This window comes from Podarcis bocagei, assembly GCF_964188305.1.
Source record: "Podarcis bocagei genome assembly, chromosome: 8".
Lineage (NCBI taxonomy): Eukaryota > Metazoa > Chordata > Lepidosauria > Squamata > Lacertidae > Podarcis > Podarcis bocagei.
Window position 1 is genome coordinate 62675101 of NC_138133.1, and position 13193 is coordinate 62688293.

At 41.3% G+C, this 13193-nt stretch overlaps 3 long non-coding RNA genes across 4 annotated transcripts in view; 1 reads left to right on the forward strand and 2 right to left on the reverse strand.

Moving 5' to 3' along the window:
* LOC308593159 overlaps positions 1–13193 on the forward strand; it is a 350716-nt gene that overhangs the window by 301597 nt on the left and 35926 nt on the right. The window lies entirely within an intron of this gene.
* LOC308593191 overlaps positions 1–13193 on the reverse strand; it is a 45205-nt gene that overhangs the window by 14178 nt on the left and 17834 nt on the right. The gene's annotated exons all lie outside the window — the stretch shown is intronic.
* Positions 7987–12492, reverse strand: LOC308593188. The gene is made up of 3 exons (XR_014010828.1): positions 12385–12492; positions 9462–9529; positions 7987–8269 (listed from the first exon to the last, which is right to left on the reverse strand). It is a non-coding gene; the product is annotated as an uncharacterized lncRNA (long non-coding RNA).

Sequence of the window (13193 nt, forward strand, 5' to 3'; positions counted from 1 at the left end):
AACCCTCTCTTTGAAGCACTGTCCAATATAAAAATAAAGAAGCATAAGGAGAGAGAGAACAGGAGCCTTAAAGTTGCCCATCAATGGTTAGCACCTAGACAACAGACTGAGCACACACCTAGATGATGTGGTGTGATATACTGTCTTCCTACTTAACATTATAGTACTTATTTCTAAATTTACACCTATACTTATACAAATCTGTATCCTCTTTTGTCCTCATCCCCTTTTTTGTTGATGTATTTTCTCTTTTTGGGGAGATGTGTAAGTGACCACTAAATTAACGGCTGGTTGCATGCCACAGATATGTAAAGTAATACAGTCATCCCTCGGGTTACAGATGCTTCAGGTTGCATTTTTTTTGGGTTACGGGCCGCCGAAACCCAGAAGTATAGGAATGGGTTACTTCCAGGTTTTGGCGGTCGCGCATGTGCAGAAGCATTAAATCGCGCTTTGTGCATGTGCAGAAGCGCAGGGTCGCAACCCGCGCATGCACAGATGCACAGCTGCGGGTTGTGAACGCTGTGGGTTGCAAACGTGCATCCCGCACGGATCACGCTCGCAACCTGAGCATCCACTGTAATCAAAAGGGTGATTGGGGCATGAACAAAGTACCTTTCTTTCATGATAAACAACCACCAGATCTACATATCTGGGAATAGAGGAAGAGCTAGATCAAAATGTCAGAAGGTTTCTTTTTTCTTTTTAATTAGTTTTTATTAAGTTTCACATTTTTTATCATAATAATAACATTTCATATCACATAAAAAGTATACAATTCTCCAACTTCCCCACTTCCTCCCGACTTCCCTCAACTTCCTCTTCTGGTTTTTAACATAATAACTTCCCCTGCTTGCTATATTATATCTTCATATTAAGTTCTTGATATCAAATGTTGTTATTCTCTTATCATTTTAACATCATCTTTATCATTTCTGTTAATGATTTTTGTTAATTGTAAGTGTTTACTCAAACCCTGCTAGTGAGTTCATTTCTTTACATTGCTTCTGTAAATACCTCATGAATGGTTCCCAATCTTTTTAAAAATCTCTGTTGTCTTTGTCTCTAAGTCTTTCAGTTAGTTACAGCATATTCCATCAATTTTTCTTGCCATTGTTCTTTAGTTGGTATTTAGTCGCTTTTCCATCTTTGGGCTAGCAACATCCTACCCATAGTTATGGCATACATAAAGAGTTTCTTCTTCTCTTTTGGCAAATCTTGTCCTGAAATGCCTAGTAAGAAAGCTTCTGGTCTCTTAACAAAAGTTATCTTAACCATTTTTTTTCATTTCGTTATAAATCATTTCCCAGAAATTTTTAATTATTTTGCAATTCCACCACATATGAAAAAAGTGCCCTCTTCTTCTTTACATTTCCAACATTTATTGGAGCCTGTTCTATACATCTTTGCTATTTTTACAGGTGTAATATACTATCTATACATCATTTTCATATAATTCTCCTTTAACAATATACAATCGGTAAATTTTAAATTCACTTTCCATAATTTTCCCCAGTCTTCCATTTGGATATTATGTCCTAAATCTTTGCCAAAATGTCAGAAGGTTTCAAGTGGGTAAAATTGGGGCTTAGCTTTAACAAGACCTCTCCTCCTTCCAGAGGGGAGGGGTTGTGAGCGGGAGCCGGCTCCCGCGTCAGCAGGGGGCGTATTCGGCCCCCTGCGTCAGCCTCTCCCTGCTGCCGCACCAAGCCCTTCAATCAGCCAATAGGGCTGGCTTGGGGCGGGATTTAGCCACGTTTAAGCGGCCGTGGCGGCACTGAGGCCCCATTCAGTTTCGTTTTCATTGGATCACCCGCCCACCCTCCCTTTAGGTCAATTTTATGCTTTTGACCTTGCTACGGACTTCGGTTGGGTGCCTTGGTTGCCCAAGGTAGGAATTTTTATCCATTGGGCGAATTGGCACCTGCCCAGTGGCGTAGCGTGGGTTGTCAGCACCCGGGGCAAGGCAAGTAATTTGCGCCCCCTAACCCGTGGATTTGCGCCCCCTAACCCTAACCCCCAGATGTTGCACCCGGTGCGGCTGGCCCCCCCTGCACCCCCCACGCTACGCCACTGCACCTGCCTCTTGGTTTTTTGCCTACGTCGTAGCAAATCGTCACAACTTCCGGGTGTTGGCGGTTAGGCATTGGAATATGTGTTGTGTGTTGGAAGGCAGGCTGTGGCCATCACCTACCCCTCCCCTTTCGGGTATTCCGTTAAAGGCTAGGGCCATGGCACGGCCCCCGGTGACGTCTGGGGAAACTTCCAGTTGTATTTGCATCAACAAGCTCCTCCCACTGGCTGTTAATCCTCAAATGACCCCCACAGAGCTGGGTGGGGTCATGCATAGATTGTTTGATCCAATGCCTAAGCCAATACCTCTCACATGCTGTAACCAATAAAGTTGTGGCCTTATTTAGCCCATTAACCTAAATACATGTGTCCGTGTGTCTTATTTATCCCAATGCGGGTGGCGGGTCCTCGACTCACAATGATAATTGCCTAATGTGGCAGCCCACATTTTCAATATTATCTATAGAAGGAAAAGTGCAACCCTGAAGAAATGTCATGCCTAGCCTTGACGTGGTACCAGACATGTTCACAGAGGATGAACTGGACACTCCACTGGTTGAGGAACTTGAGGTGCAGGCAGATCCCTTGAAACCAGGGCTGAGAGTCCCCTTGAAGGGCCCTCTGGAGAAAAACCTGTGAAGAACGCTTGGAGCTGTCAGAGGAGGGGGAGGAGCCACCACCACCCAGTCCATGGGAACCCTGGAACCAAAGAGCAATAACCTAGCTTTTGAAAAGTGTGCTAAAAAAGGAGAACCCCCAAACCCCAAACCGTCCCTCCCCTCTCATTATGTCAAGCTGCAGTTCCTTAAGTGGGCCTGTTAGCCGAATGACCACCCAAAAATCATATGATAAGATATTGTGTCATTCTGAGTTTGTTCCTGATTCCCAGACTTCATTGAGTGGCTGTAAGCTTCTGGGTGGAACTTCATTACAGCAAAAATAATGAAGTAAGCAGTTCACACTTCATTTTTCTTTTTCTTGCGGAGAGTTCAACTTTATAGTATTTTGGGGTGGTTTTTGTTACTGATTTCTTCTTTGTGGTGCAATGACTGCACTTTACAGTAATTAAGGCAACTTCTCATTTTGTACATTGCTCCCAGTAATACATACTTCTCTCTATCTTTTTCATTTCCTAAAACAAACACAACCAAAGAAAGAATGTGCATCTGGAGCAGCCATCAGCTACTGCTTTTGAGCGAGCCACCGATGGTGCATAAACCAAGGTGAAATCTACACACATATAAAAAATGCTTTTTTTAAAAAAAAGTTTTGAAAAAGATATTGAATTTGCCATAGCTCACCACTGCCATATAGTGTCACATATGTATACTGCACTTTACAACACACTTAAAACATTTTATTTGCAGCGGTATAGCTGAGTCCCAAAACAGTTGCCTAGGGTGCTTCCAGACTGTCACTATTTTCAGGCAGAATTCAATCACAACCCAGAGTATTCAGTTTGTGGAATCAAAGCTGATTTGGAGCTCTTGCACAACAAACCCAACTCCCACAAAGATCAGACTTTTGCAATAAGGAAAGTGACAGGGGAAAAGCATTGGGAAGTGTAGGCTAGCACTTGCTTGACATAACAGTCATCAAACCCCACCATCATCACCGAGAAAGCAGGATGAATGCTTATTAAACAATGATGCGCTTCAAGTTTCTTTTGGTTTCTCTCTTTTCCAAATGTAAGTTCAGTTCTCCAAATTTCCAAGTTGGTTTTTAAAATCTTCAGGAAAGTTCACCAGTGAATATTTTTACTATACACATTTTGGTATGCAATTTCCCCTAATATGATGAATTTTTGATGTTCTTTTTAATAATGTATGCATTTTATGCACACTTTGCCCTCACACATGTGCTTTTGAACACATTCCTTGACTGGAGGACTTCCGGGAAGAGCACATTTCAAAGGATAGCAGGGTCTCAGGTTGTTTTTGTTTCAGAATATGTGTATTGCCTTTAAATATAAAACGAATCACAGTTCTCCTCCTGTCTCTACTTCGTACAGCTCTTTTAAGAGAAGTGTACACAACACTTGCTAGCACAGGTGAAAGTATGCAATTAGCTGCTTTGTTTATGTCTGGAAGTCCTGCTCATACAGCGTATGCTTACTTTTTCTGCATCTGGGCTTATTATTAAATGCTAATACTTACAGAAGATTTCGGTGTCTTTACATTTATTTAACTGCAAGCTCAAACAGCAGACAATGCAATAGTAATTATAGGCTATGCTCCAAATAACAATGCAACCAACCATTTTTCAAAACAGCAGATCTCTGTGCCACATGGCAAAGAACTTTCAAATTAAGCGAGTTTTGAAAAACAGTTTTTTGATGGGTCATAGGAACATGTACAAAAGGTGGTGGGGAGTAAAATAGAAACTACCAGGTCAATGTAACACATTGAGTGCAGCTAACATACTGTAGCTATTTAAATCCCAGTCGTAATCTTGTTCATATTTTAGCACATCTCAGAGATGTTTATATGTTTCCAGTGGAGCATCAATGATGTGAAAACATTTTCTTTAGAAAGGCTTGTTGTGGTCCAGCATAATTACTATGTTGCAATTGTATTTATCAGTGCGATTACTTGCTGTATCATTGTGCCTGAGATATTTGCTTTACTGAAGGGTTTAAAACACACAAGTATTCAAAAAAGGGGAAGAAAAACCACAGCATATACATTAGAGGTGGTACCACTGAAATTGCATCCACCCCACCGCAAGAAAATATCCTGGGACCTGTTTACCCATCACAAAGCTACAATTCCCAGCATCCTTAATAAACTGCAATTTCCAGGATTCTTTTTGTTGGCCAGGGGAGAGATGTCCTTTAAATGTATGGTATGCACACAGTCATAATCTAGGGAATGAAGGTGTTAATAAGATTATGGAAGTAGTGCAGTCGTAGAAAGAAGTGTGGAAAGAAAGCAAAATATGGATAACATTCAGAGACATTTTGGCTTACACTGAACTTGATTAGACAAGCTCTTAAGCTGCACAGTATTTCATCCAGGCCACAGCTCTATTAAAAGCTAGAGACAACAGTGGGCACAAATTAAGCTTCAGAAGAAGGGAGACTACAGAATGCCCATTTGCAGGGACTTCTATTAAGACGAGGTCTCCTGTCAGTTGTAAAATTTATGGATATTGACTGAGTCCTGAAAGGTCCAGGAGGAAAGCCGGCAGAAAGAACTTATTACGGTAATGAGAAACACCTGAATTAGACCTACCGTAACCAAAACAGCAGAAATTGATAAATCGAAGCGAATCCATTTTTATACTCCATTTGTATCTGAATATCATTGGCAAAGGGGACTTGACCTTTGACCTGGCAATGCCCCCTTGCCCCCCTTGATTGCAGCACACTGTGTGACTTACAAGATGGAACAGAGTGACTGATCAGGCACACAGTTGGTCTTTGTTACATCCCCCCTCTGGGTTTGATTCTTCCTAATAGCATCTGCCAAGTTCCATAAGCATCAAATTTTTACTGAGCTAAAAATTGCTCTCTCCTGCTCTGCATAGTTTGGTGCATTTTGTTTATCCCCCCCCCCCCCTCAGATCTGATTTATTCATCTGCAGAAGCTTAAACCTGTTCTATGAATAAAGGAATAAACGCTTTGCTTTGGAGACAAATCTCCAAAGTTTTGTAAGCAGTTATTGAAATAAATGAGTTTGCCATGCTGGCAGGATACTCTGTGAAATATGACCCAACAGCCTGGCCCTAAAACACAGTTGCTTGGAAGAACATCCCATTGATTTGCAGTTGATCTGCCTGAGGTCCCAATAGACTGAGCCACCATTATTTATTCTGATGCTTAAGAGGAACCTAGGAGGCACACTGTTAGGTATTCTTCAAAAATATAATACTCATTCAGAGAGGCTTACAACTGTGGATGTATAATTGTTTGCAATTAGGAAAATCCTACCTGTCTGAAGTGATTTGTATGTTTTCTTCCTGTGTATTTTATGTTCAGGCTGCAAAAGACAATTCAGAGCAGGGTGCTTCCCAAAGGGGGCCTTACAAGCATTCAGGAAGGTATATTTTTTTCTGTATTTTCGCTCCCACACATTCCTCCTCTTTCAGTCATGAATATTCATTGCTTTTCTGCTGCTTGCTGCCCACATCAGTGGGCAGAGCTTGACTGAACATACCTTGGTAGCGAATTTTGTCCCTCCCCACATCAACCCCTTCCTTGATCTCCACTATTTTTTTCTGTTCTGGACATACTCACAGGTATTTCTGTACCTGTTTCTGTGTGCACCTTAAAAAAGAAATCCCATGGAGTGTGCAAGAGCAAAAGTGATCAACCTCATAATGAACAAAATGAAGGCTTGCATTTTATTTTGTGGGGGCAATATCCATTTTCATCTGGTAAATGTTTTGTGTGTTGGTGCAGGAGAAGATAGGTAGAAAAGGATAATTCCTGGATGCCAAGATTCAAGTTTCCGCAAGAACTCTTTGGTGAGAGAACCCAAGCAAAGATTTAACATCACAAAATACGCCACAATGTAAAGCATGGAAATATAGACTTGTTAGAACTTTAAAATACACCCTTCTAAGTTCTTTTCAAAGTTCCCTTCTTCTCCCAGCATAGGAAAATGAACTTACATGTTTGGTAAGTTTTAAAAAAATGGCTTACTTGCAAACTTTTCAAAGGTCTGGTTCATACGCTTTTCCATAAGTAAGTCAGAAAAACTGCAGAGACAGTGAAACTTGACTTACTTACAAAGTGATAAAAGTTCCTAAATTATTGGTATATGAACACAATAATGGCATGAGACAGCCATGCAGCCAAGCTGGAGCAATCAGCAGTGACGGAGCTTCATGCTCCGGCACCAGGGGCGGAGAACAGGTGGGGACATTGTAGAGCTAATGGCACCAATATCTGTTTAATGCCATGCCTAAAATATAGTGCTCTGCACCATCTTTTCAGGATGCCCATTCCATAAGATGTAGAATTTGGCTTTTACTGTGGTGGCATCTACCCTATGGAATACTCTCTCATTATATGTCAGTTACAGGCTTTTACTGTTTTTGGGGTGCTTGTTGAATACCTTCCTGTCCCAACAGGACTTTTAAGTGAAGGTTTTTCTCCGTATCTGTATTGGACTTGAAATTGTTTTTATATATGTTTTTATTGCTAAATCGCTTTTATGGGAAGCGATTCACAAATGAAATTAATAAAATAAACATCCCATCTCCTCTAGCTCTTATGCTGATATAACTGGAGGGGGGAAATGTAGAATTGCTGCATTGTGCAGCATTATAAGAAACTGCAGGAAACCTAAATGGTGTATTAATTGGTTGAATAAATTCCCCTTGAAATACAGCAGAAGAATTTTCAGTTGCATTAAATAAATGAAGGCCTTAATGGTTTTAGCTAATGCTCATGAGGAAAATGTGCCATGACTTCAATACTGCAGGCTGCAATAATAAAACAAACCACCCTGATATATAACATACATATATATAGAGAGAGAGAGATCAGTAGCATATTTCAAAAGATTTCATACTTTGTTTTCTAGTTACTAAAAGCCTTGGGAAGATGTTGATAGTGCTGAGCTCCCTGCTTTCTGATTTATTGAAGGTGACTATACAGTCTTTCAAAAGTCTTACTGAAGCCATAGAAAATCAATACCAATTAAGCACATTTACCATTTTGCAATTTGAAGAAACCAATTTAACAGTTTTTGTGGTGCAATGCTTTTGTTTGTGTGAGGTCATTTCCTTAGAGAAACACAATTTGGGGGTGGGGTCTAACCACTGAATGAGATTGTAAGGAATCTGGTCATACTTGGAATTTCCCCTGTGAATACCCACCATTGCATTAGTGCTGATTCATTTAGGGCTTGGTACAGACCAGGGACGTGGGTGGCGCTGCGGTCTAAACCACCAAGCCTAGGTTGGCGGTTCGAATCCCCGCGACGGAGTGAGCTCCCATTGCTCGGTACCAGCTCCTGCCCACCTAGCGGTTTGAAAGCACGTCAAAGTGCAAGTAGATAAATAGGTACCGCTCTGGTGGGAAGGTAAACGGCATTACCGTGCGCTGCTCTGGTTTTGCCAGAAACAGCTTAGTCATGCTGGCCGCAAAAACTGTCTGCGGACAAATGCCGACTCCATCGTCTAGTAAAGCGAGATGAGTGCCGCAACCCCAGAGTAGTTCATGACTGGACAGCTGTGGCATTTCCCCTGAAATCATGCGCAAAGGAGGAAAGGAAGAAAATCAATTATCATAAGAATTCAGAAGCATTTTAAAGCTCTTGCATTCTGGAAAATGCAACTGAATTTATTGGTCACTTCCCAACATTCCATGAACCAAAGACTTTGGAATCCATGCTCATGCCAGGAGCACATTTTTGAAAGTGCTGCATACCAAAAAGAAAGTCATCATCATTTCCAGAATTTCTCTGCCATTATGCCTTTTGGAATCCTGCACTCACAGACCACAGAATACTGGAACAGACAGCCTGATCCTCTGCACATTGATTTGCAAGCAAGTCCACCTGAGTTCAACAGCTCACCATCCAATGTGCCTAGCACTGCAGCCTCACAACTTTGTTGCCTGCTGAGTGCAACTTCCTTTATTCAATCATTGCTCACTAAAGTGCTTTCTTCTAAAGTCCCAAATTCCAATTCCTTGATTTAGAGCAGTCCATATATCTAAATATATAACATTTAGCAGCACAGATACCAAAGTACAGCTTAAGGGGATGAAAACCAACAAACATAAGGCAATATTCTTCTTACTTTGTTGTAGAATCTATGATTAGGTAATCTTTTGCCTGACTGTGATGCTGAGAATTTCTAGAACTCAGGGGAAAGGGCAAATAAGTCACATGGGCATTTCTAACTGATGAGAATATGTGAGGATGCCCATATACCAAGTGAGAGCTTTGATCTAGCTCAGTATTATTGTCACTGACTTGTTTTCTGACGCCATCAGGAGATCTCACCTGAATTCATAACTTTTGGGCCATGTCTCGCCTCGCCTCTTTGCACCTTGGAGTCCAAGGTGACATATATCTTATTCAGAGAAGGGCCAAACAAGGTCATAAATAAGTAATATCAGATGATACATCTCAGGCCAGAGAGACACACTTGTAACGCAACTCGTCATCAACAGATCCGGCAACAAGCAGCAGGGCAGCAATTTAGTGAAATGAAAAATGGGAGACTGGAAGCAAGCATAAAGCAAAATCAATTCTCAGTTTTGCAGGAACACAAAAACGTTCCCAAACACGTCAGTCTCACTCTTCTTAAGCGTAGTAGATTAATTAACCAGACCTGAGAGAAAAGTAAGGCAGCAATGCCAAGAAAAGATGTTCTCAAAGATATAATAAGACAGGCTGGGATTTAATATAAAAAAGCCCTGGCTCTTTACCTGACATGGGCGTGTGAAACAATTATGAAGATTTGTTAATTGCAGCATCACACTTCACCTGTGGAGTTCTGAAAGAAAAAGAAAGTGCAAAACTAGGAAAGAGGACCACAGGTCTTCAGTGGGACACACCTGCACACACAAGCAAGATTGCCAGTGGAACGGCAACTCTCCATGAAAAGGGATGGGGGAAATGTAGTCTGAGGACTATTCTATTTCATAAATGGGAACCTTACTACAGCAAGTGCTGAGTTCTAAAGGCCTATGCCAGGGGTGCTATCCCAATGTTGTTAGACTACAACTTCCCATAATCCTTGGCCACAGCCAATGCTGACTGGGGCTGATTGGAGTTCAGAGCATCTTTATTTTTTATTTATTCAAACAATTTATATTCCACTCAGCTACAATAGTCTCTAAGCAGTTTACAAAGGTACAATAAAGAAAACAGTCAAAACTTTTAACAAAATCAAGCATCAGTTAAAATATCTCCTAGAATAAAAAAGTATTCAGTAGGTGTCAGATGTTCAGGAGGGGAGAGGGCCTGTCTGAATTAAACGGGGAGTTCCTGAAAATAGGGTCCACAACACTACATGCACACGTTCTGGCAAATTTTGTGGCCATCCCTGTTTTACTTGTATGCTGGCTATGCTGCCCCAGACATCTCAGAACCAGGTTATCTGATTAACAGGTTAATTTATTAACAGACCACCTTCTCTGTCTAAGTCCTCCAGGTCACTGCAATCTATTGGGGATGCAGTAAATGACTTTGTAAATAATAAATGCTCTAGAGAGATTACAGCTTCCCATCTCAGATGCATTTTTTATCTATTTAATTATTCGTCCTCCTTAAAAAAATAATAATTCTGCCTTTCAGAATAAAATCTCAGAAAGCTGCTGCTTTTATGTATTGTGGCGATCAATTGTATTATTTTTTTATTCTACAATACGTAGTACAACATCTACTGGGGTTTTTTTTTGCGGGGGGGGGGGGATGACAATAATTGCAATAGGTCATATACAATATTCAGGAAGGAAAGTCTGTAAAGCTTTTCTCACTCAGAAATGCCCCCTGCTCCAATAAACAAAAACTATTGAAGTACATTGAGCCATTGTTTTAATAACCTGTGGAGGAATAGCCATGTTAATCTGTTATAACAAGAAAAGCCAATAGATTTAATGTGGCCTAAGCTATCATGATCTAGAGTCACTTCATACACCTGATTAAGTAGGCAAACTTCCAAGGTTGCAAGTTTGATCCCCATAAGGGACAGCTGCATATTCCTGAATTTCAGGCCATTGGACTAGATGATCCTCAGGGTCCCTTCCAACTCTAACACCAAGGTTGCAAGTTTGATCCCCATAAGGGACAGCTGCATATTCCTGAATTTCAGGCCATTGGACTAGATGATCCTCAGGGTCCCTTCCAACTCTATGTTTCTATGATACAGTCCAAGGAAGTTTGTCACAATAAAGCTATGCATCGTAAGAGCCTTCACCATTTAGCAAATACATGTAGAGTGGGTCTTCTGCCATCTTGTGGCAGAAGGGTTACATGTGTTCAATAGATGCTCATCTATTTCAACTGGAGCCATTGCTTAGTAAGTTCAGAGTGCAGGGGGTTTGGTTTTTTTTGGTGGTACAAGCAGCTGTGGTACATGATTCCAAAGCTGACCCCAGGATCCTTTGCAGTGAAATAAACCATTGGTCTTCCACTGGTGGGTCAGGACTCCCTATTGGGCCGTGGCCTTGTCTAAGGCAGGTTGAAACAAGCCACACCGCCACCATACAACATATATTGTAGAAAATGAAATGAGTCCACAATTGCACATATGGGTTAAAGGTGGGTCCCAGGTCTTAAGAAGTTGAAGACTGCTATAATATAGGATAATGGAGCACAGCTCACAATCCAACAGTTGCCCAATTTGCACAGTTCCTCACACAGTCCAAGAGCTGCTCAGACTGCTTTACTTTGGGACTTTGGAGGGAGTCCTGGCCTCCATCATTTGCAATGTGCTGCTGCCTCAAGTGACTGCTTACATACATTTAGAAGTGCCCTGATTTTTTTTTTATTTTTTATAAAAAGCTTTCTGGCAAAATGGTAGCTTACATATTATTATTTTTTAAAAACCCACTCAAGTATCCATGTTTTCATTCATCAAAGCCTGTCTACCCTCCCTTTTCCATAGAAATGTACTGACTTTTTTGCATATTAACTATTTCTCAAATCCTTAAAAACCAATTATGTTTTCTAGGCATTTATGGCTATGGCTATGTACACTTCTGATGCTATGATAACAATAAACACTTTACAAATCCCAGTTCAGCCATTTAAATTTGTTCTCTATTATAATCCTCAATGTGACTCCTGGGGATTAAGTCTCATGGAACTCAGTGGATTTACGCTTGAGTAAACCTGTTTCGGAATGCACACAAGCACACAAACCATTACGTCTACAAGAAACCTGATAAGTAGATAGATTTGCCCTGAAGAATGTCACCCTCCATGCCAGTCCACAAAAGTTTATATATTGATAAAATTGTCAGATTTCAACAATTCTTTGTTGGTTCTTGCTGCAATGGACAAACAAATCTACCCCTCTGGAAATGACAACGTATTCGTGTCTGTGGGTTTTGTTTTTTTAAAAGAAAAGTTCTTCATCCCCCCCTCTTCCCAGGGGAAGAGCTGATTCGGCTGATTGAGGCGAAGAAAAAGATGTCCCACCACCACTCCCATTTGATGTACAAGTTGGCTAGAATAGCTGAAACTTATCAATACTGGAGGGCATCCTGCTCTCACAGTGGCCAACCAGATACCTGTGGGAAACTCCCAAAGCAGGATTTGAGCCCAAGAGCCCTCACCCCTCCCATGGCTTCCAGAAACTGGTATTAATATTGTTTTGTTTTATTTATTAATTTTGTATCCCACCCTTCATTCGGAGATCTCAAGCATGGGGTTGGCCACTGCGAGAGCAAAATGCCGGGCTAGATGGGCCAGTACGTTTTTATTTTCTTAGCTTCACAGGGGAGAAACTCTGCAGTGCTGGCGGTTCGAATCCCCACGACAGGGTGAGCTCCCGTTGCTCGGTCCCAGCTCCTGCCAACCTAGCAGTTCAAAAGCACACTCCGGCAGGAAGGCAAACGGCGCTTCCATGTGCTGCTCTGGTTTTTCCAGAAGCGGCTTAGTCAGGCTGGCCACATGACCGGAAGCTGTACGCTGGCTCCCTCGGCCAATAAAGAGAGATGAGCACCGCAACCCCAGAGTCAATCATGACTGGACCTAAGAAGAAAGGGGATTTCTTTTGGACTGTTTAAACCTGCAGAAGTGAATTTAAAGCAAAGTAACTTTCCACCGTCCTGATCCTGGAGCGGGGTGTCAGGACTGACGTTTTGAAGCTCATTGACCAGAGACAAACGTTTTTGACAGATAGTTAAAGGAAGAGAAACATAGTGATTCCATTGTTTCCTTTCGCACTTTAAAGGAACAAATATTGACAAAATATCTCAAAAAGGATGTTTTGTTGCAAGAACAAACATTCAGTTGCATTAAATAAATGAAGGCCTTAATGGTTTTAGCTAATGCTCATGAGGAAAATGTGCCATGACTTCAATAATGCAGGCTGCAATAATAAAACAAACCACCCTGATATGTAACATACATATATATAGAGAGAGAGATCAGTAGCATATTTCAAAAGACTTTCATACTTTGTTTTCTAGTTACTAAAAGCCTTGGAA